This window comes from Hyla sarda, unplaced genomic scaffold (genome assembly GCF_029499605.1).
Source record: "Hyla sarda isolate aHylSar1 unplaced genomic scaffold, aHylSar1.hap1 scaffold_2848, whole genome shotgun sequence".
In the NCBI taxonomy this organism is placed as follows: domain Eukaryota; kingdom Metazoa; phylum Chordata; class Amphibia; order Anura; family Hylidae; genus Hyla; species Hyla sarda.
The window spans coordinates 1,303-23,502 of NW_026609554.1; the positions used below are offsets into that span (position 1 = coordinate 1,303).

Here is a 22,200-nt window from a genome sequence, read left to right on the forward strand (position 1 = left end):
AGAACCATCACCGCCATAGGTTGTCAAATAACCGGATTTAACCCACACAGGTAAGTCCAATGGGGTGCAGGCATGTCCTCTATGCTTACAGCTTCCCGTGGGTGTTGGTTTGATACCGTTTGGGGACAGCCAAGGAGGCATCTGCAGGCAACAAAGGTAGGTGTGTGCTTGTTGTGTGTGTTTCCTATGCAGATCCTAAGCCCAGTGTCACATGCAAGTAGGAGGAGTAAGAAGGGTTCCTGGCAAATCCGGGTTATGGATTGCATTTAAAAAGGCCCCGTGGGAGTGCAATGGGCCCCTGTCTTGCTGCTTAGCAATAATGGTATGGGTTTAGGTTCTGCTGTGTGTACTGGTGGTTGACTGCCCCCCAGCCCAGAGTGTGCATGGAAAATTGTCTGGCAGCCTCCCTGACAGCAAGCAGTGATAGTGCCCATGAAGGGGACCTTGTTGGGCCCGCCCTTTCACGGTTATCGCTTCTCGGCCTTTTGGCTAAGATCAAGTGTAGTATCTGTTCTTATCAGTTTAATATCTGATACGTCCCCTATCTGGGGACCATATATTAAATGGATTTTTGAGAACGGGGGCCGATTTCGAAGCTTGCTTCCGTCGCCCTATGCATTGACCCGATATGGCAGTATCTTCGGGTACAGTGCACCACCCCCTTACAGGGTTAAAAAGAAAGATTCCTACTTTCATTGCTACCTGCTTGCTGGCTAGCCAGCTAGCCAGCCCTGTGGGCCTTGCTGCTGCTGCTGCTGCTGCTGCAGCCAAAAAACAAAAGGTGGTGCTGCTGCTGCTTGTGTCTGGCCGCTGTTGGGAGCGTCCAGGCACAGGACTTCTGCTGCTGCTGACTAAATGGCCTCCTTAATTGGATCATTTGAGTAGCCAGCACACCTGTGCAGGTAGGGCATGACATGATAGGCAGCTGCCTTGATAGCGGGTGGGTGCTGAATGTTCCTAATTGACAAAATAAGATTAATGCTTATGAAGAAATATAAAATCTCATCCCTTCCCCAATATCGCGCCACACCCCTACCCCTTAATTCCCTGGTTGAACTTGATGGACATATGTCTTTTTTCGACCGTACTAACTATGTAACTATGTAACATAACATGGGGGGTCTCCTGGCTGTTCACACAGGTGTGTCATTGCTGTACATTGACCATGCATTGCTTCTGTGGTATTGCAAAGGCAAAGACAAATGCTTCCAGCCATCCATTGCACTAATGGATTGGTCATCAGCTGGCTGTCTATGTCCCGCATCATATAGACCAAAGTACAGAGGGTTAGGCTATGCTATAGTGCACCTACCTGATGCATCAGAAGGTGCGAGGCCCTTGCTAAATTCTGTGCACAGACTTTGAGATCTATGCTTTAGACTGTATCTAAACCTGCTCCAACATGGACTGACATTCTGGCCTACTTTCAGCCGATGCGACTTGTCTGTCGCTGAACAGTCGCTTTTTATGTATTCAGCACCTATGTATAATGTTGTAAAAATGCTCTAGAAGCTAAAGTCGCAGAAATGTCACACATATTTGGCCTGCAACTTTCTGTGCGACAAATTCAGACAGGAAAAATCAGTATAAATCCTTAGAAAATTATCCCCCAGTGTCTCCATCTGCTGGCGGTATTGAATAAGCATTGCTGCACTGATGGGGTATGCATTAGACGAAAAAAAAGAAGAAAAAGAAGAATAATACGCCCAGAAAAAGAGGCGAAAAGGAGAAAAACGTTAAAAAAACGTGAAAAAAAAGTAAGAGGAAGAGAAGGGAAAAAAAAGGTGGAAATGGGTTTTAAAAGTGATTTCGGCGGAGAAATATATATATATATATATATATATATATATATATATATATACGCGCACACACACACATATATATAAACGTATTCTCCGTTGAGATATTACAGCCGCTGCTGTGTCCAGGCCCAGGAGCCTTAGCACTGTGCTGTGATGTCACTCAATACCACTGACATCACTAGGTGTAAACAACATCTCTCCTTTGCTGTGTATGTGACTATGGAGCTGTTTGGTGATGTCGTCTATTATGGCCTTCATAGAAGCAACAGGAGATTGTTGCATCCATCTAGAACCCTCAGAACTACAGTGCTATGATGTCACTCACTTCCACAGGCCTTGCAGAGTGTAAACAACAACAACCCAGCTTTGTTGTGTATGTAACCATAGGGATTGTGATGTCACCTAGAACCTTCACAGCAGCGACAGCTTTATGAGGAGCATCAGCACTGCTCTGCCTGAGCAGAACCATCACCGCCATAGGTTGTCAAATAACCCGGATTTTAACCCACACAGGGTAAGTCCAATGGGGTGCAGGCATGTCCTCTATGCTTACAGCTTCCCGTGGGTGTTGGTTTGATACCGTTTGGGACAGCCAAGGAGGCATCTGCAGGCAACAAAGGTAGGTGTGTGCTTGTGTGTGTGTTTCCTATGCAGATCCTACGCCCAGTGTCACATGCAAGTAGGAGGAGTAAGAAGGGTTCCTGGCAAATCCGGGTTATGGATTGCATTTAAAAAGGCCCCGTGGGAGTGGCAATGGGCCCCTGTCTTGCTGCTTAGCAATAATGGTATGGGTTTAGGTTCTGCTGTGTGTGTACTGGTGGTTGACTGCCCCCCAGCCAGAGTGTGCATGGAAAATTGTCCTGGCAGCCTCCCTGACAGCAAGCAGTGATAGTGCCCATGAAGGGGACCTTGTTGGGCCCGCCCCTTTCACGGTTATCGCTTCTCGGCCTTTTGGCTAAGATCAAGTGTAGTATCTGTTCTTATCAGTTTAATATCTGATACGTCCCCTATCTGGGGACCATATATTAAATGGATTTTTGAGAACGGGGGGCCGATTTCGAAGCTTGCTTCCGTCGCCCTATGCATTGACCCGATATGGCAGTATCTTCGGGTACAGTGCACCACCCCCTTACAGGGTTAAAAAGAAAGATTCCTACTTTCATTGCTACCTGCTTGCTGGCTAGCCAGCTAGCCCAGCCCTGTGGGGCCTTGCTGCTGCTGCTGCTGCTGCTGCAGCCAAAAAACAAAAGGTGGTGCTGCTGCTGCTTCTGCTGCTTCTGCTTGTGTCTGGCCGCTGTTGGAGCGTCCAGGCACAGGACTTCTGCTGCTGCTGACTAAATGGCCTCCTTAATTGGATCATTTGAGTAGCCAGCACACCTGTGCAGGTAGGGCATGACATGATAGGCAGCTGCCTTGATAGCGGGTGGGTGCTGAATGTTCCTAATTGACAAAATAAGATTAATGCTTATGAAGAAATATAAAATCTCATCCCTTCCCCAATATCGCGCCACACCCCTACCCCTTAATTCCCTGGTTGAACTTGATGGACATATGTCTTTTTTCGACCGTACTAACTATGTAACTATGTAACATAACATGGGGGGGGTCTCCTGGCTGTTCACACAGGTGTGTCATTGCTGTACATTGACCATGCATTGCTTCTGTGGTATTGCAAAGGCAAAGACAAATGCTTCCAGCCATCCATTGCACTAATGGATTGGTCATCAGCTGGCTGTCTATGTCCCGCATCAATATAGACCAAAGTACAGAGGGTTAGGCTATGCTATAGTGCACCTACCTGATGCATCAGAAGTGCGAGGCCCTTGCTAAATTCTGTGCACAGACTTTGAGATCTATGCTTTAGACTGTATCTAAACCTGCTCCAACATGGACTGACATTCTGGCCTACTTTCAGCCGATGCGACTTGTCTGTCGCTGAACAGTCGCTTTTTATGTATTCAGCACCTATGTATAATGTTGTAAAAATGCTCTAGAAGCTAAAGTCGCAGAAATGTCACACATATTTGGCCTGCAACTTTCTGTGCGACAAATTCAGACAGGAAAAATCAGTATAAATCCTTAGAAAATTATCCCCCAGTGTCTCCATCTGCTGGCGGTATTGAATAAGCATTGCTGCACTGATGGGGTATGCATTAGACGAAAAAAAAGAAGAAAAAGAAGAATAATACGCCAGAAAAGAGGCGAAAAGGAGAAAAACGTAAAAAAACGTGGAAAAAAAAGTAAGAGGAAGAGAAGGGAAAAAAAGGTGGAAATGGGTTTAAAAGTGATTTCGGCGGAGAAATATATATATATATATATATATATATATATATATATATACGCGCTACGCGCAGCCGCACACACAGCACATATATATAAACGTATTCTCCGTTGAGATATTGCAGCCGCTGCTGTGTCCAGGCCAGGAGCCTTAGCACTGTGCTGTGATGTCACTTCAATACCACTGACATCACTAGGTGTAAACAACATCTCTCCTTTGCTGTGTATGTGACTATGGAGCTGTTTGGTGATGTCGTCTATTATGGCCTTCATAGAAGCAACAGGAGATTGTTGCATCCATCTAGAACCCTCAGAACTACAGTGCTATGATGTCACTCACTTCCACAGGCCTTGCAGAGTGTAAACAACAACAACCCAGCTTTGTTGTGTATGTAACCATAGGGATTGTGATGTCACCTAGAACCTTCACAGCAGCGACAGCTTTATGAGGAGCATCAGCACTGCTCTGCCTGAGCAGAACCATCACCGCCATAGGTTGTCAAATAACCCAGGATTTAACCCCACACAGGTAAGTCCAATGGGGGTGCAGGCATGTCCTCTATGCTTACAGCTTCCCGTGGGTGTTGGTTTGATACCGTTTGGGGACAGCCAAGGAGGCATCTGCAGGCAACAAAGGTAGGTGTGTGCTTGTGTGTGTGTTTCCTATGCAGATCCTAAGCCCAGTGTCACATGCAAGTAGGAGGAGTAAGAAGGGTTCCTGGCAAATCCGGGTTATGGATTGCATTTAAAAAGGCCCCGTTGGGAGTGCAATGGGCCCCTGTCTTGCTGCTTAGCAATAATGGTATGGGTTTAGGTTCTGCTGTGTGTACTGGTGGTTGACTGCCCCCCCAGCCCAGAGTGTGCATGGAAAATTGTCTGGCAGCCTCCCTGACAGCAAGCAGTGATAGTGCCCATGAAGGGGGACCTTGTTGGGCCCGCCCCTTTCACGGTTATCGCTTCTCGGCCTTTTGGCTAAGATCAAGTGTAGTATCTGTTCTTATCAGTTTAATATCTGATACGTCCCCTATCTGGGGACCATATATTAAATGGATTTTTTGAGAACGGGGGCCGATTTCGAAGCTTGCTTCCGTCGCCCTATGCATTGACCCGATATGGCAGTATCTTCGGGTACAGTGCACCACCCCCTTACAGGGTTAAAAAGAAAGATTCCTACTTTCATTGCTACCTGCTTGCTGGCTAGCCAGCTAGCCAGCCCTGTGGGCCTTGCTGCTGCTGCTGCTGCAGCCAAAAAACAAAAGGTGGTGCTGCTGCTGCTTCTGCTGCTTCTGCTTGTGTCTGGCCGCTGTTGGAGCGTCCAGGCACAGGACTTCTGCTGCTGCTGACTAAATGGCCTCCTTAATTGGATCATTTGAGTAGCCAGCACACCTGTGCAGGTAGGGCATGACATGATAGGCAGCTGCCTTGATAGCGGGTGGGTGCTGAATGTTCCTAATTGACAAAATAAGATTAATGCTTATGAAGAAATATAAAATCTCATCCCTTCCCCAATATCGCGCCACACCCCTACCCCTTAATTCCCTGGTTGAACTTGATGGACATATGTCTTTTTTCGACCGTACTAACTATGTAACTATGTAACATAACATGGGGGGGTCTCCTGGCTGTTCACACAGGTGTGTCATTGCTGTACATTGACCATGCATTGCTTCTGTGGTATTGCAAAGGCAAAGACAAATGCTTCCAGCCATCCATTGCACTAATGGATTGGTCATCAGCTGGCTGTCTATGTCCCGCATCAATATAGACCAAAGTACAGAGGGTTAGGCTATGCTATAGTGCACCTACCTGATGCATCAGAAGGTGCGAGGCCCTTGCTAAATTCTGTGCACAGACTTTGAGATCTATGCTTTAGACTGTATCTAAACCTGCTCCAACATGGACTGACATTCTGGCCTACTTTCAGCCGATGCGACTTGTCTGTCGCTGAACAGTCGCTTTTTATGTATTCAGCACCTATGTATAATGTTGTAAAAATGCTCTAGAAGCTAAAGTCGCAGAAATGTCACACATATTTGGCCTGCAACTTTCTGTGCGACAAATTCAGACAGGAAAAATCAGTATAAATCCTTAGAAAATTATCCCCCAGTGTCTCCATCTGCTGGCGGTATTGAATAAGCATTGCTGCACTGATGGGGTATGCATTAGACGAAAAAAAAGAAGAAAAAGAAGAATAATACGCCCAGAAAAGAGGCGAAAAGGAGAAAAACGTAAAAAAACGTGAAAAAAAAGTAAGAGGAAGAGAAGGGAAAAAAAGGTGGAAATGGGTTTAAAAGTGATTTCGGCGGAGAAATATATATATATATATATATATATATATATATATATATATATATATACGCGCACACACACACATATATATAAACGTATTCTCCGTTGAGATATTGCAGCCGCTGCTGTGTCCAGGCCCAGGAGCCTTAGCACTGTGCTGTGATGTCACTCAATACCACTGACATCACTAGGTGTAAACAACATCTCTCCTTTGCTGTGTATGTGACTATGGAGCTGTTTGGTGATGTCGTCTATTATGGCCTTCATAGAAGCAACAGGAGATTGTTGCATCCATCTAGAACCCTCAGAACTACAGTGCTATGATGTCACTCACTTCCACAGGCCTTGCAGAGTGTAAACAACAACAACCCAGCTTTGTTGTGTATGTAACCATAGGGATTGTGATGTCACCTAGAACCTTCACAGCAGCGACAGCTTTATGAGGAGCATCAGCACTGCTCTGCCTGAGCAGAACCATCACCGCCATAGGTTGTCAAATAACCCGGATTTAACCCACACAGGTAAGTCCAATGGGGTGCAGGCATGTCCTCTATGCTTACAGCTTCCCGTGGGTGTTGGTTTGATACCGTTTGGGGACAGCCAAGGAGGCATCTGCAGGCAACAAAGGTAGGTGTGTGCTTGTGTGTGTGTTTCCTATGCAGATCCTAAGCCCAGTGTCACATGCAAGTAGGAGGAGTAAGAAGGGTTCCTGGCAAATCCGGGTTATGGATTGCATTTAAAAAGGCCCCGTGGGAGTGCAATGGGCCCCTGTCTTGCTGCTTAGCAATAATGGTATGGGTTTAGGTTCTGCTGTGTGTACTGGTGGTTGACTGCCCCCCAGCCCAGAGTGTGCATGGAAAATTGTCTGGCAGCCTCCCTGACAGCAAGCAGTGATAGTGCCCATGAAGGGGACCTTGTTGGGCCCGCCCCTTTCACGGTTATCGCTTCTCGGCCTTTTGGCTAAGATCAAGTGTAGTATCTGTTCTTATCAGTTTAATATCTGATACGTCCCCTATCTGGGGACCATATATTAAATGGATTTTTGAGAACGGGGGCCGATTTCGAAGCTTGCTTCCGTCGCCCTATGCATTGACCCGATATGGCAGTATCTTCGGGTACAGTGCACCACCCCCTTACAGGGTTAAAAAGAAAGATTCCTACTTTCATTGCTACCTGCTTGCTGGCTAGCCAGCTAGCCAGCCCTGTGGGCCTTGCTGCTGCTGCTGCTGCTGCAGCCAAAAAACAAAAGGTGGTGCTGCTGCTGCTTCTGCTGCTTCTGCTTGTGTCTGGCCGCTGTTGGAGCGTCCAGGCACAGGACTTCTGCTGCTGCTGACTAAATGGCCTCCTTAATTGGATCATTTGAGTAGCCAGCACACCTGTGCAGGTAGGGCATGACATGATAGGCAGCTGCCTTGATAGCGGGTGGGTGCTGAATGTTCCTAATTGACAAAATAAGATTAATGCTTATGAAGAAATATAAAATCTCATCCCTTCCCCAATATCGCGCCACACCCCTACCCCTTAATTCCCTGGTTGAACTTGATGGACATATGTCTTTTTTCGACCGTACTAACTATGTAACTATGTAACATAACATGGGGGGGTCTCCTGGCTGTTCACACAGGTGTGTCATTGCTGTACATTGACCATGCATTGCTTCTGTGGTATTGCAAAGGCAAAGACAAATGCTTCCAGCCATCCATTGCACTAATGGATTGGTCATCAGCTGGCTGTCTATGTCCCGCATCAATATAGACCAAAGTACAGAGGGTTAGGCTATGCTATAGTGCACCTACCTGATGCATCAGAAGGTGCGAGGCCCTTGCTAAATTCTGTGCACAGACTTTGAGATCTATGCTTTAGACTGTATCTAAACCTGCTCCAACATGGACTGACATTCTGGCCTACTTTCAGCCGATGCGACTTGTCTGTCGCTGAACAGTCGCTTTTTATGTATTCAGCACCTATGTATAATGTTGTAAAAATGCTCTAGAAGCTAAAGTCGCAGAAATGTCACACATATTTGGCCTGCAACTTTCTGTGCGACAAATTCAGACAGGAAAAATCAGTATAAATCCTTAGAAAATTATCCCCCAGTGTCTCCATCTGCTGGCGGTATTGAATAAGCATTGCTGCACTGATGGGGTATGCATTAGACGAAAAAAAAGAAGAAAAAGAAGAATAATACGCCCAGAAAAGAGGCGAAAAGGAGAAAAACGTAAAAAAACGTGAAAAAAAAGTAAGAGGAAGAGAAGGGAAAAAAAGGTGGAAATGGGTTTAAAAGTGATTTCGGCGGAGAAATATATATATATATATATATATATATATATATATATATATATACGCGCACACACACACATATATATAAACGTATTCTCCGTTGAGATATTGCAGCCGCTGCTGTGTCCAGGCCCAGGAGCCTTAGCACTGTGCTGTGATGTCACTCAATACCACTGACATCACTAGGTGTAAACAACATCTCTCCTTTGCTGTGTATGTGACTATGGAGCTGTTTGGTGATGTCGTCTATTATGGCCTTCATAGAAGCAACAGGAGATTGTTGCATCCATCTAGAACCCTCAGAACTACAGTGCTATGATGTCACTCACTTCCACAGGCCTTGCAGAGTATAAACAACAACAACCCAGCTTTGTTGTGTATGTAACCATAGGGATTGTGATGTCACCTAGAACCTTCACAGCAGCGACAGCTTTATGAGGAGCATCAGCACTGCTCTGCCTGAGCAGAACCATCACCGCCATAGGTTGTCAAATAACCCGGATTTAACCCACACAGGTAAGTCCAATGGGGTGCAGGCATGTCCTCTATGCTTACAGCTTCCCGTGGGTGTTGGTTTGATACCGTTTGGGGACAGCCAAGGAGGCATCTGCAGGCAACAAAGGTAGGTGTGTGCTTGTGTGTGTGTTTCCTATGCAGATCCTAAGCCCAGTGTCACATGCAAGTAGGAGGAGTAAGAAGGGTTCCTGGCAAATCCGGGTTATGGATTGCATTTAAAAAGGCCCCGTGGGAGTGCAATGGGCCCCTGTCTTGCTGCTTAGCAATAATGGTATGGGTTTAGGTTCTGCTGTGTGTACTGGTGGTTGACTGCCCCCCAGCCCAGAGTGTGCATGGAAAATTGTCTGGCAGCCTCCCTGACAGCAAGCAGTGATAGTGCCCATGAAGGGGACCTTGTTGGGCCCGCCCCTTTCACGGTTATCGCTTCTCGGCCTTTTGGCTAAGATCAAGTGTAGTATCTGTTCTTATCAGTTTAATATCTGATACGTCCCCTATCTGGGGACCATATATTAAATGGATTTTTGAGAACGGGGGCCGATTTCGAAGCTTGCTTCCGTCGCCCTATGCATTGACCCGATATGGCAGTATCTTCGGGTACAGTGCACCACCCCCTTACAGGGTTAAAAAGAAAGATTCCTACTTTCATTGCTACCTGCTTGCTGGCTAGCCAGCTAGCCAGCCCTGTGGGCCTTGCTGCTGCTGCTGCTGCTGCAGCCAAAAAACAAAAGGTGGTGCTGCTGCTGCTTGTGTCTGGCCGCTGTTGGAGCGTCCAGGCACAGGACTTCTGCTGCTGCTGACTAAATGGCCTCCTTAATTGGATCATTTGAGTAGCCAGCACACCTGTGCAGGTAGGGCATGACATGATAGGCAGCTGCCTTGATAGCGGGTGGGTGCTGAATGTTCCTAATTGACAAAATAAGATTAATGCTTATGAAGAAATATAAAATCTCATCCCTTCCCCAATATCGCGCCACACCCCTACCCCTTAATTCCCTGGTTGAACTTGATGGACATATGTCTTTTTTCGACCGTACTAACTATGTAACTATGTAACATAACATGGGGGGGTCTCCTGGCTGTTCACACAGGTGTGTCATTGCTGTACATTGACCATGCATTGCTTCTGTGGTATTGCAAAGGCAAAGACAAATGCTTCCAGCCATCCATTGCACTAATGGATTGGTCATCAGCTGGCTGTCTATGTCCCGCATCAATATAGACCAAAGTACAGAGGGTTAGGCTATGCTATAGTGCACCTACCTGATGCATCAGAAGGTGCGAGGCCCTTGCTAAATTCTGTGCACAGACTTTGAGATCTATGCTTTAGACTGTATCTAAACCTGCTCCAACATGGACTGACATTCTGGCCTACTTTCAGCCGATGCGACTTGTCTGTCGCTGAACAGTCGCTTTTTATGTATTCAGCACCTATGTATAATGTTGTAAAAATGCTCTAGAAGCTAAAGTCGCAGAAATGTCACACATATTTGGCCTGCAACTTTCTGTGCGACAAATTCAGACAGGAAAAATCAGTATAAATCCTTAGAAAATTATCCCCCAGTGTCTCCATCTGCTGGCGGTATTGAATAAGCATTGCTGCACTGATGGGGTATGCATTAGACGAAAAAAAAGAAGAAAAAGAAGAATAATACGCCCAGAAAAGAGGCGAAAAGGAGAAAAACGTAAAAAAACGTGAAAAAAAAGTAAGAGGAAGAGAAGGGAAAAAAAGGTGGAAATGGGTTTAAAAGTGATTTCGGCGGAGAAATATATATATATATATATATATATATATATATATATATATATATACGCGCACACACACACATATATATAAACGTATTCTCCGTTGAGATATTACAGCCGCTGCTGTGTCCAGGCCCAGGAGCCTTAGCACTGTGCTGTGATGTCACTCAATACCACTGACATCACTAGGTGTAAACAACATCTCTCCTTTGCTGTGTATGTGACTATGGAGCTGTTTGGTGATGTCGTCTATTATGGCCTTCATAGAAGCAACAGGAGATTGTTGCATCCATCTTGAACCCTCAGAACTACAGTGCTATGATGTCACTCACTTCCACAGGCCTTGCAGAGTGTAAACAACAACAACCCAGCTTTGTTGTGTATGTAACCATAGGGATTGTGATGTCACCTAGAACCTTCACAGCAGCGACAGCTTTATGAGGAGCATCAGCACTGCTCTGCCTGAGCAGAACCATCACCGCCATAGGTTGTCAAATAACCCGGATTTAACCCACACAGGTAAGTCCAATGGGGTGCAGGCATGTCCTCTATGCTTACAGCTTCCCGTGGGTGTTGGTTTGATACCGTTTGGGGACAGCCAAGGAGGCATCTGCAGGCAACAAAGGTAGGTGTGTGCTTGTGTGTGTGTTTCCTATGCAGATCCTAAGCCCAGTGTCACATGCAAGTAGGAGGAGTAAGAAGGGTTCCTGGCAAATCCGGGTTATGGATTGCATTTAAAAAGGCCCCGTGGGAGTGCAATGGGCCCCTGTCTTGCTGCTTAGCAATAATGGTATGGGTTTAGGTTCTGCTGTGTGTACTGGTGGTTGACTGCCCCCCAGCCCAGAGTGTGCATGGAAAATTGTCTGGCAGCCTCCCTGACAGCAAGCAGTGATAGTGCCCATGAAGGGGACCTTGTTGGGCCCGCCCCTTTCACGGTTATCGCTTCTCGGCCTTTTGGCTAAGATCAAGTGTAGTATCTGTTCTTATCAGTTTAATATCTGATACGTCCCCTATCTGGGGACCATATATTAAATGGATTTTTGAGAACGGGGGCCGATTTCGAAGCTTGCTTCCGTCGCCCTATGCATTGACCCGATATGGCAGTATCTTCGGGTACAGTGCACCACCCCCTTACAGGGTTAAAAAGAAAGATTCCTACTTTCATTGCTACCTGCTTGCTGGCTAGCCAGCTAGCCAGCCCTGTGGGCCTTGCTGCTGCTGCTGCTGCTGCTGCAGCCAAAAAACAAAAGGTGGTGCTGCTGCTGCTTCTGCTGCTTCTGCTTGTGTCTGGCCGCTGTTGGAGCGTCCAGGCACAGGACTTCTGCTGCTGCTGACTAAATGGCCTCCTTAATTGGATCATTTGAGTAGCCAGCACACCTGTGCAGGTAGGGCATGACATGATAGGCAGCTGCCTTGATAGCGGGTGGGTGCTGAATGTTCCTAATTGACAAAATAAGATTAATGCTTATGAAGAAATATAAAATCTCATCCCTTCCCCAATATCGCGCCACACCCCTACCCCTTAATTCCCTGGTTGAACTTGATGGACATATGTCTTTTTTCGACCGTACTAACTATGTAACTATGTAACATAACATGGGGGGGTCTCCTGGCTGTTCACACAGGTGTGTCATTGCTGTACATTGACCATGCATTGCTTCTGTGGTATTGCAAAGGCAAAGACAAATGCTTCCAGCCATCCATTGCACTAATGGATTGGTCATCAGCTGGCTGTCTATGTCCCGCATCAATATAGACCAAAGTACAGAGGGTTAGGCTATGCTATAGTGCACCTACCTGATGCATCAGAAGGTGCGAGGCCCTTGCTAAATTCTGTGCACAGACTTTGAGATCTATGCTTTAGACTGTATCTAAACCTGCTCCAACATGGACTGACATTCTGGCCTACTTTCAGCCGATGCGACTTGTCTGTCGCTGAACAGTCGCTTTTTATGTATTCAGCACCTATGTATAATGTTGTAAAAATGCTCTAGAAGCTAAAGTCGCAGAAATGTCACACATATTTGGCCTGCAACTTTCTGTGCGACAAATTCAGACAGGAAAAATCAGTATAAATCCTTAGAAAATTATCCCCCAGTGTCTCCATCTGCTGGCGGTATTGAATAAGCATTGCTGCACTGATGGGGTATGCATTAGACGAAAAAAAAGAAGAAAAAGAAGAATAATACGCCCAGAAAAGAGGCGAAAAGGAGAAAAACGTAAAAAAACGTGAAAAAAAAGTAAGAGGAAGAGAAGGGAAAAAAAGGTGGAAATGGGTTTAAAAGTGATTTCGGCGGAGAAATATATATATATATATATATATATATATATATATATATATATACGCGCACACACACACATATATATAAACGTATTCTCCGTTGAGATATTGCAGCCGCTGCTGTGTCCAGGCCCAGGAGCCTTAGCACTGTGCTGTGATGTCACTCAATACCACTGACATCACTAGGTGTAAACAACATCTCTCCTTTGCTGTGTATGTGACTATGGAGCTGTTTGGTGATGTCGTCTATTATGGCCTTCATAGAAGCAACAGGAGATTGTTGCATCCATCTAGAACCCTCAGAACTACAGTGCTATGATGTCACTCACTTCCACAGGCCTTGCAGAGTGTAAACAACAACAACCCAGCTTTGTTGTGTATGTAACCATAGGGATTGTGATGTCACCTAGAACCTTCACAGCAGCGACAGCTTTATGAGGAGCATCAGCACTGCTCTGCCTGAGCAGAACCATCACCGCCATAGGTTGTCAAATAACCCGGATTTAACCCACACAGGTAAGTCCAATGGGGTGCAGGCATGTCCTCTATGCTTACAGCTTCCCGTGGGTGTTGGTTTGATACCGTTTGGGGACAGCCAAGGAGGCATCTGCAGGCAACAAAGGTAGGTGTGTGCTTGTGTGTGTGTTTCCTATGCAGATCCTAAGCCCAGTGTCACATGCAAGTAGGAGGAGTAAGAAGGGTTCCTGGCAAATCCGGGTTATGGATTGCATTTAAAAAGGCCCCGTGGGAGTGCAATGGGCCCCTGTCTTGCTGCTTAGCAATAATGGTATGGGTTTAGGTTCTGCTGTGTGTACTGGTGGTTGACTGCCCCCCAGCCCAGAGTGTGCATGGAAAATTGTCTGGCAGCCTCCCTGACAGCAAGCAGTGATAGTGCCCATGAAGGGGACCTTGTTGGGCCCGCCCCTTTCACGGTTATCGCTTCTCGGCCTTTTGGCTAAGATCAAGTGTAGTATCTGTTCTTATCAGTTTAATATCTGATACGTCCCCTATCTGGGGACCATATATTAAATGGATTTTTGAGAACGGGGGCCGATTTCGAAGCTTGCTTCCGTCGCCCTATGCATTGACCCGATATGGCAGTATCTTCGGGTACAGTGCACCACCCCCTTACAGGGTTAAAAAGAAAGATTCCTACTTTCATTGCTACCTGCTTGCTGGCTAGCCAGCTAGCCAGCCAGCCAGCCCTGTGGGCCTTGCTGCTGCTGCTGCTGCAGCCAAAAAACAAAAGGTGGTGCTGCTGCTGCTTCTGCTGCTTCTGCTTGTGTCTGGCCGCTGTTGGAGCGTCCAGGCACAGGACTTCTGCTGCTGCTGACTAAATGGCCTCCTTAATTGGATCATTTGAGTAGCCAGCACACCTGTGCAGGTAGGGCATGACATGATAGGCAGCTGCCTTGATAGCGGGTGGGTGCTGAATGTTCCTAATTGACAAAATAAGATTAATGCTTATGAAGAAATATAAAATCTCATCCCTTCCCCAATATCGCGCCACACCCCTACCCCTTAATTCCCTGGTTGAACTTGATGGACATATGTCTTTTTTCGACCGTACTAACTATGTAACTATGTAACATAACATGGGGGGGTCTCCTGGCTGTTCACACAGGTGTGTCATTGCTGTACATTGACCATGCATTGCTTCTGTGGTATTGCAAAGGCAAAGACAAATGCTTCCAGCCATCCATTGCACTAATGGATTGGTCATCAGCTGGCTGTCTATGTCCCGCATCAATATAGACCAAAGTACAGAGGGTTAGGCTATGCTATAGTGCACCTACCTGATGCATCAGAAGGTGCGAGGCCCTTGCTAAATTCTGTGCACAGACTTTGAGATCTATGCTTTAGACTGTATCTAAACCTGCTCCAACATGGACTGACATTCTGGCCTACTTTCAGCCGATGCGACTTGTCTGTCGCTGAACAGTCGCTTTTTATGTATTCAGCACCTATGTATAATGTTGTAAAAATGCTCTAGAAGCTAAAGTCGCAGAAATGTCACACATATTTGGCCTGCAACTTTCTGTGCGACAAATTCAGACAGGAAAAATCAGTATAAATCCTTAGAAAATTATCCCCCAGTGTCTCCATCTGCTGGCGGTATTGAATAAGCATTGCTGCACTGATGGGGTATGCATTAGACGAAAAAAAAGAAGAAAAAGAAGAATAATACGCCCAGAAAAGAGGCGAAAAGGAGAAAAACGTAAAAAAACGTGAAAAAAAAGTAAGAGGAAGAGAAGGGAAAAAAAGGTGGAAATGGGTTTAAAAGTGATTTCGGCGGAGAAATATATATATATATATATATATATATATATATATATATATATACGCGCACACACACACATATATATAAACGTATTCTCCGTTGAGATATTGCAGCCGCTGCTGTGTCCAGGCCCAGGAGCCTTAGCACTGTGCTGTGATGTCACTCAATACCACTGACATCACTAGGTGTAAACAACATCTCTCCTTTGCTGTGTATGTGACTATGGAGCTGTTTGGTGATGTCGTCTATTATGGCCTTCATAGAAGCAACAGGAGATTGTTGCATCCATCTAGAACCCTCAGAACTACAGTGCTATGATGTCACTCACTTCCACAGGCCTTGCAGAGTGTAAACAACAACAACCCAGCTTTGTTGTGTATGTAACCATAGGGATTGTGATGTCACCTAGAACCTTCACAGCAGCGACAGCTTTATGAGGAGCATCAGCACTGCTCTGCCTGAGCAGAACCATCACCGCCATAGGTTGTCAAATAACCCGGATTTAACCCACACAGGTAAGTCCAATGGGGTGCAGGCATGTCCTCTATGCTTACAGCTTCCCGTGGGTGTTGGTTTGATACCGTTTGGGGACAGCCAAGGAGGCATCTGCAGGCAACAAAGGTAGGTGTGTGCTTGTGTGTGTGTTTCCTATGCAGATCCTAAGCCCAGTGTCACATGCAAGTAGGAGGAGTAAGAAGGGTTCCTGGCAAATCCGGGTTATGGATTGCATTTAAAAAGGCCCCGTGGGAGTGCAATGGGCCCCTGTCTTGCTGCTTAGCAATAATGGTATGGGTTTAGGTTCTGCTGTGTGTACTGGTGGTTGACTGCCCCCCAGCCCAGAGTGTGCATGGAAAATTGTCTGGCAGCCTCCCTGACAGCAAGCAGTGATAGTGCCCATGAAGGGGACCTTGTTGGGCCCGCCCCTTTCACGGTTATCGCTTCTCGGCCTTTTGGCTAAGATCAAGTGTAGTATCTGTTCTTATCAGTTTAATATCTGATACGTCCCCTATCTGGGGACCATATATTAAATGGATTTTTGAGAACGGGGGCCGATTTCGAAGCTTGCTTCCGTCGCCCTATGCATTGACCCGATATGGCAGTATCTTCGGGTACAGTGCACCACCCCCTTACAGGGTTAAAAAGAAAGATTCCTACTTTCATTGCTACCTGCTTGCTGGCTAGCCAGCTAGCCAGCCCTGTGGGCCTTGCTGCTGCTGCTGCTGCTGCAGCCAAAAAACAAAAGGTGGTGCTGCTGCTGCTTCTGCTGCTTCTGCTTGTGTCTGGCCGCTGTTGGAGCGTCCAGGCACAGGACTTCTGCTGCTGCTGACTAAATGGCCTCCTTAATTGGATCATTTGAGTAGCCAGCACACCTGTGCAGGTAGGGCATGACATGATAGGCAGCTGCCTTGATAGCGGGTGGGTGCTGAATGTTCCTAATTGACAAAATAAGATTAATGCTTATGAAGAAATATAAAATCTCATCCCTTCCCCAATATCGCGCCACACCCCTACCCCTTAATTCCCTGGTTGAACTTGATGGACATATGTCTTTTTTCGACCGTACTAACTATGTAACTATGTAACATAACATGGGGGGGTCTCCTGGCTGTTCACACAGGTGTGTCATTGCTGTACATTGACCATGCATTGCTTCTGTGGTATTGCAAAGGCAAAGACAAATGCTTCCAGCCATCCATTGCACTAATGGATTGGTCATCAGCTGGCTGTCTATGTCCCGCATCAATATAGACCAAAGTACAGAGGGTTAGGCTATGCTATAGTGCACCTACCTGATGCATCAGAAGGTGCGAGGCCCTTGCTAAATTCTGTGCACAGACTTTGAGATCTATGCTTTAGACTGTATCTAAACCTGCTCCAACATGGACTGACATTCTGGCCTACTTTCAGCCGATGCGACTTGTCTGTCGCTGAACAGTCGCTTTTTATGTATTCAGCACCTATGTATAATGTTGTAAAAATGCTCTAGAAGCTAAAGTCGCAGAAATGTCACACATATTTGGCCTGCAACTTTCTGTGCGACAAATTCAGACAGGAAAAATCAGTATAAATCCTTAGAAAATTATCCCCCAGTGTCTCCATCTGCTGGCGGTATTGAATAAGCATTGCTGCACTGATGGGGTATGCATTAGACGAAAAAAAAGAAGAAAAAGAAGAATAATACGCCCAGAAAAGAGGCGAAAAGGAGAAAAACGTAAAAAAACGTGAAAAAAAAGTAAGAGGAAGAGAAGGGAAAAAAAGGTGGAAATGGGTTTAAAAGTGATTTCGGCGGAGAAATATATATATATATATATATATATATATATATATATATATATATATATATACGCGCACACACACACATATATATAAACGTATTCTCCGTTGAGATATTGCAGCCGCTGCTGTGTCCAGGCCCAGGAGCCTTAGCACTGTGCTGTGATGTCACTCAATACCACTGACATCACTAGGTGTAAACAACATCTCTCCTTTGCTGTGTATGTGACTATGGAGCTGTTTGGTGATGTCGTCTATTATGGCCTTCATAGAAGCAACAGGAGATTGTTGCATCCATCTAGAACCCTCAGAACTACAGTGCTATGATGTCACTCACTTCCACAGGCCTTGCAGAGTATAAACAACAACAACCCAGCTTTGTTGTGTATGTAACCATAGGGATTGTGATGTCACCTAGAACCTTCACAGCAGCGACAGCTTTATGAGGAGCATCAGCACTGCTCTGCCTGAGCAGAACCATCACCGCCATAGGTTGTCAAATAACCCGGATTTAACCCACACAGGTAAGTCCAATGGGGTGCAGGCATGTCCTCTATGCTTACAGCTTCCCGTGGGTGTTGGTTTGATACCGTTTGGGGACAGCCAAGGAGGCATCTGCAGGCAACAAAGGTAGGTGTGTGCTTGTGTGTGTGTTTCCTATGCAGATCCTAAGCCCAGTGTCACATGCAAGTAGGAGGAGTAAGAAGGGTTCCTGGCAAATCCGGGTTATGGATTGCATTTAAAAAGGCCCCGTGGGAGTGCAATGGGCCCCTGTCTTGCTGCTTAGCAATAATGGTATGGGTTTAGGTTCTGCTGTGTGTACTGGTGGTTGACTGCCCCCCAGCCCAGAGTGTGCATGGAAAATTGTCTGGCAGCCTCCCTGACAGCAAGCAGTGATAGTGCCCATGAAGGGGACCTTGTTGGGCCCGCCCCTTTCACGGTTATCGCTTCTCGGCCTTTTGGCTAAGATCAAGTGTAGTATCTGTTCTTATCAGTTTAATATCTGATACGTCCCCTATCTGGGGACCATATATTAAATGGATTTTTGAGAACGGGGGCCGATTTCGAAGCTTGCTTCCGTCGCCCTATGCATTGACCCGATATGGCAGTATCTTCGGGTACAGTGCACCACCCCCTTACAGGGTTAAAAAGAAAGATTCCTACTTTCATTGCTACCTGCTTGCTGGCTAGCCAGCTAGCCAGCCCTGTGGGCCTTGCTGCTGCTGCTGCTGCTGCAGCCAAAAAACAAAAGGTGGTGCTGCTGCTGCTTCTGCTGCTTCTGCTTGTGTCTGGCCGCTGTTGGAGCGTCCAGGCACAGGACTTCTGCTGCTGCTGACTAAATGGCCTCCTTAATTGGATCATTTGAGTAGCCAGCACACCCGTGCAGGTAGGGCATGACATGATAGGCAGCTGCCTTGATAGCGGGTGGGTGCTGAATGTTCCTAATTGACAAAATAAGATTAATGCTTATGAAGAAATATAAAATCTCATCCCTTCCCCAATATCGCGCCACACCCCTACCCCTTAATTCCCTGGTTGAACTTGATGGACATATGTCTTTTTTCGACCGTACTAACTATGTAACTATGTAACATAACATGGGGGGGGTCTCCTGGCTGTTCACACAGGTGTGTCATTGCTGTACATTGACCATGCATTGCTTCTGTGGTATTGCAAAGGCAAAGACAAATGCTTCCAGCCATCCATTGCACTAATGGATTGGTCATCAGCTGGCTGTCTATGTCCCGCATCAATATAGACCAAAGTACAGAGGGTTAGGCTATGCTATAGTGCACCTACCTGATGCATCAGAAGGTGCGAGGCCCTTGCTAAATTCTGTGCACAGACTTTGAGATCTATGCTTTAGACTGTATCTAAACCTGCTCCAACATGGACTGACATTCTGGCCTACTTTCAGCCGATGCGACTTGTCTGTCGCTGAACAGTCGCTTTTTATGTATTCAGCACCTATGTATAATGTTGTAAAAATGCTCTAGAAGCTAAAGTCGCAGAAATGTCACACATATTTGGCCTGCAACTTTCTGTGCGACAAATTCAGACAGGAAAAATCAGTATAAATCCTTAGAAAATTATCCCCCAGTGTCTCCATCTGCTGGCGGTATTGAATAAGCATTGCTGCACTGATGGGGTATGCATTAGACGAAAAAAAAGAAGAAAAAGAAGAATAATACGCCCAGAAAAGAGGCGAAAAGGAGAAAAACGTAAAAAAACGTGAAAAAAAAGTAAGAGGAAGAGAAGGGAAAAAAAGGTGGAAATGGGTTTAAAAGTGATTTCGGCGGAGAAATATATATATATATATATATATATATATATATATATATATATATATATATACGCGCACACACACACATATATATAAACGTATTCTCCGTTGAGATATTGCAGCCGCTGCTGTGTCCAGGCCCAGGAGCCTTAGCACTGTGCTGTGATGTCACTCAATACCACTGACATCACTAGGTGTAAACAACATCTCTCCTTTGCTGTGTATGTGACTATGGAGCTGTTTGGTGATGTCGTCTATTATGGCCTTCATAGAAGCAACAGGAGATTGTTGCATCCATCTAGAACCCTCAGAACTACAGTGCTATGATGTCACTCACTTCCACAGGCCTTGCAGAGTATAAACAACAACAACCCAGCTTTGTTGTGTATGTAACCATAGGGATTGTGATGTCACCTAGAACCTTCACAGCAGCGACAGCTTTATGAGGAGCATCAGCACTGCTCTGCCTGAGCAGAACCATCACCGCCATAGGTTGTCAAATAACCCGGATTTAACCCACACAGGTAAGTCCAATGGGGTGCAGGCATGTCCTCTATGCTTACAGCTTCCCGTGGGTGTTGGTTTGATACCGTTTGGGGACAGCCAAGGAGGCATCTGCAGGCAACAAAGGTAGGTGTGTGCTTGTGTGTGTGTTTCCTATGCAGATCCTAAGCCCAGTGTCACATGCAAGTAGGAGGAGTAAGAAGGGTTCCTGGCAAATCCGGGTTATGGATTGCATTTAAAAAGGCCCCGTGGGAGTGCAATGGGCCCCTGTCTTGCTGCTTAGCAATAATGGTATGGGTTTAGGTTCTGCTGTGTGTACTGGTGGTTGACTGCCCCCCAGCCCAGAGTGTGCATGGAAAATTGTCTGGCAGCCTCCCTGACAGCAAGCAGTGATAGTGCCCATGAAGGGGACCTTGTTGGGCCCGCCCCTTTCACGGTTATCGCTTCTCGGCCTTTTGGCTAAGATCAAGTGTAGTATCTGTTCTTATCAGTTTAATATCTGATACGTCCCCTATCTGGGGACCATATATTAAATGGATTTTTGAGAACGGGGGCCGATTTCGAAGCTTGCTTCCATCGCCCTATGCATTGACCCGATATGGCAGTATCTTCGGGTACAGTGCACCACCCCCTTACAGGGTTAAAAAGAAAGATTCCTACTTTCATTGCTACCTGCTTGCTGGCTAGCCAGCTAGCCAGCCCTGTGGGCCTTGCTGCTGCTGCTGCTGCTGCAGCCAAAAAACAAAAGGTGGTGCTGCTGCTGCTTCTGCTGCTTCTGCTTGTGTCTGGCCGCTGTTGGAGCGTCCAGGCACAGGACTTCTGCTGCTGCTGACTAAATGGCCTCCTTAATTGGATCATTTGAGTAGCCAGCACACCCGTGCAGGTAGGGCATGACATGATAGGCAGCTGCCTTGATAGCGGGTGGGTGCTGAATGTTCCTAATTGACAAAATAAGATTAATGCTTATGAAGAAATATAAAATCTCATCCCTTCCCCAATATCGCGCCACACCCCTACCCCTTAATTCCCTGGTTGAACTTGATGGACATATGTCTTTTTTCGACCGTACTAACTATGTAACTATGTAACATAACATGGGGGGGTCTCCTGGCTGTTCACACAGGTGTGTCATTGCTGTACATTGACCATGCATTGCTTCTGTGGTATTGCAAAGGCAAAGACAAATGCTTCCAGCCATCCATTGCACTAATGGATTGGTCATCAGCTGGCTGTCTATGTCCCGCATCAATATAGACCAAAGTACAGAGGGTTAGGCTATGCTATAGTGCACCTACCTGATGCATCAGAAGGTGCGAGGCCCTTGCTAAATTCTGTGCACAGACTTTGAGATCTATGCTTTAGACTGTATCTAAACCTGCTCCAACATGGACTGACATTCTGGCCTACTTTCAGCCGATGCGACTTGTCTGTCGCTGAACAGTCGCTTTTTATGTATTCAGCACCTATGTATAATGTTGTAAAAATGCTCTAGAAGCTAAAGTCGCAGAAATGTCACACATATTTGGCCTGCAACTTTCTGTGCGACAAATTCAGACAGGAAAAATCAGTATAAATCCTTAGAAAATTATCCCCCAGTGTCTCCATCTGCTGGCGGTATTGAATAAGCATTGCTGCACTGATGGGGTATGCATTAGACGAAAAAAAA

General features: G+C 46.1%; 10 non-coding genes across 10 annotated transcripts; all 10 read left to right on the forward strand.

Annotated features, from left to right (window-relative positions):
- The first annotated feature begins 469 nt into the window (after window positions 1–469).
- Window positions 470–660, forward strand: LOC130326434 (U2 spliceosomal RNA). The gene has a single exon (XR_008871033.1). It is a non-coding gene; the product is annotated as a U2 spliceosomal RNA (small nuclear RNA).
- A 2,077-nt stretch (window positions 661–2,737) lies between these two features.
- Window positions 2,738–2,929, forward strand: LOC130326432 (U2 spliceosomal RNA). The gene has a single exon (XR_008871032.1). It is a non-coding gene; the product is annotated as a U2 spliceosomal RNA (small nuclear RNA).
- A 2,105-nt stretch (window positions 2,930–5,034) lies between these two features.
- On the forward strand, window positions 5,035–5,226 carry LOC130326431 (U2 spliceosomal RNA). Its single transcript, XR_008871031.1, has one exon. It is a non-coding gene; the product is annotated as a U2 spliceosomal RNA (small nuclear RNA).
- A 2,085-nt stretch (window positions 5,227–7,311) lies between these two features.
- On the forward strand, window positions 7,312–7,502 carry LOC130326435 (U2 spliceosomal RNA). Its single transcript, XR_008871034.1, has one exon. It is a non-coding gene; the product is annotated as a U2 spliceosomal RNA (small nuclear RNA).
- Window positions 7,503–9,586: 2,084 nt separating this feature from the next.
- LOC130326436 (U2 spliceosomal RNA) lies at window positions 9,587–9,777 on the forward strand. Its single transcript, XR_008871035.1, has one exon. It is a non-coding gene; the product is annotated as a U2 spliceosomal RNA (small nuclear RNA).
- Window positions 9,778–11,848: 2,071 nt separating this feature from the next.
- Window positions 11,849–12,039, forward strand: LOC130326437 (U2 spliceosomal RNA). Its single transcript, XR_008871036.1, has one exon. It is a non-coding gene; the product is annotated as a U2 spliceosomal RNA (small nuclear RNA).
- Window positions 12,040–14,126: 2,087 nt separating this feature from the next.
- Window positions 14,127–14,317, forward strand: LOC130326425 (U2 spliceosomal RNA). Its single transcript, XR_008871025.1, has one exon. It is a non-coding gene; the product is annotated as a U2 spliceosomal RNA (small nuclear RNA).
- Window positions 14,318–16,406: 2,089 nt separating this feature from the next.
- LOC130326426 (U2 spliceosomal RNA) lies at window positions 16,407–16,597 on the forward strand. Its single transcript, XR_008871026.1, has one exon. It is a non-coding gene; the product is annotated as a U2 spliceosomal RNA (small nuclear RNA).
- A 2,092-nt stretch (window positions 16,598–18,689) lies between these two features.
- Window positions 18,690–18,880, forward strand: LOC130326427 (U2 spliceosomal RNA). Its single transcript, XR_008871027.1, has one exon. It is a non-coding gene; the product is annotated as a U2 spliceosomal RNA (small nuclear RNA).
- A 2,093-nt stretch (window positions 18,881–20,973) lies between these two features.
- On the forward strand, window positions 20,974–21,164 carry LOC130326424 (U2 spliceosomal RNA). Its single transcript, XR_008871024.1, has one exon. It is a non-coding gene; the product is annotated as a U2 spliceosomal RNA (small nuclear RNA).
- The last annotated feature ends 1,036 nt before the right edge of the window (window positions 21,165–22,200 follow it).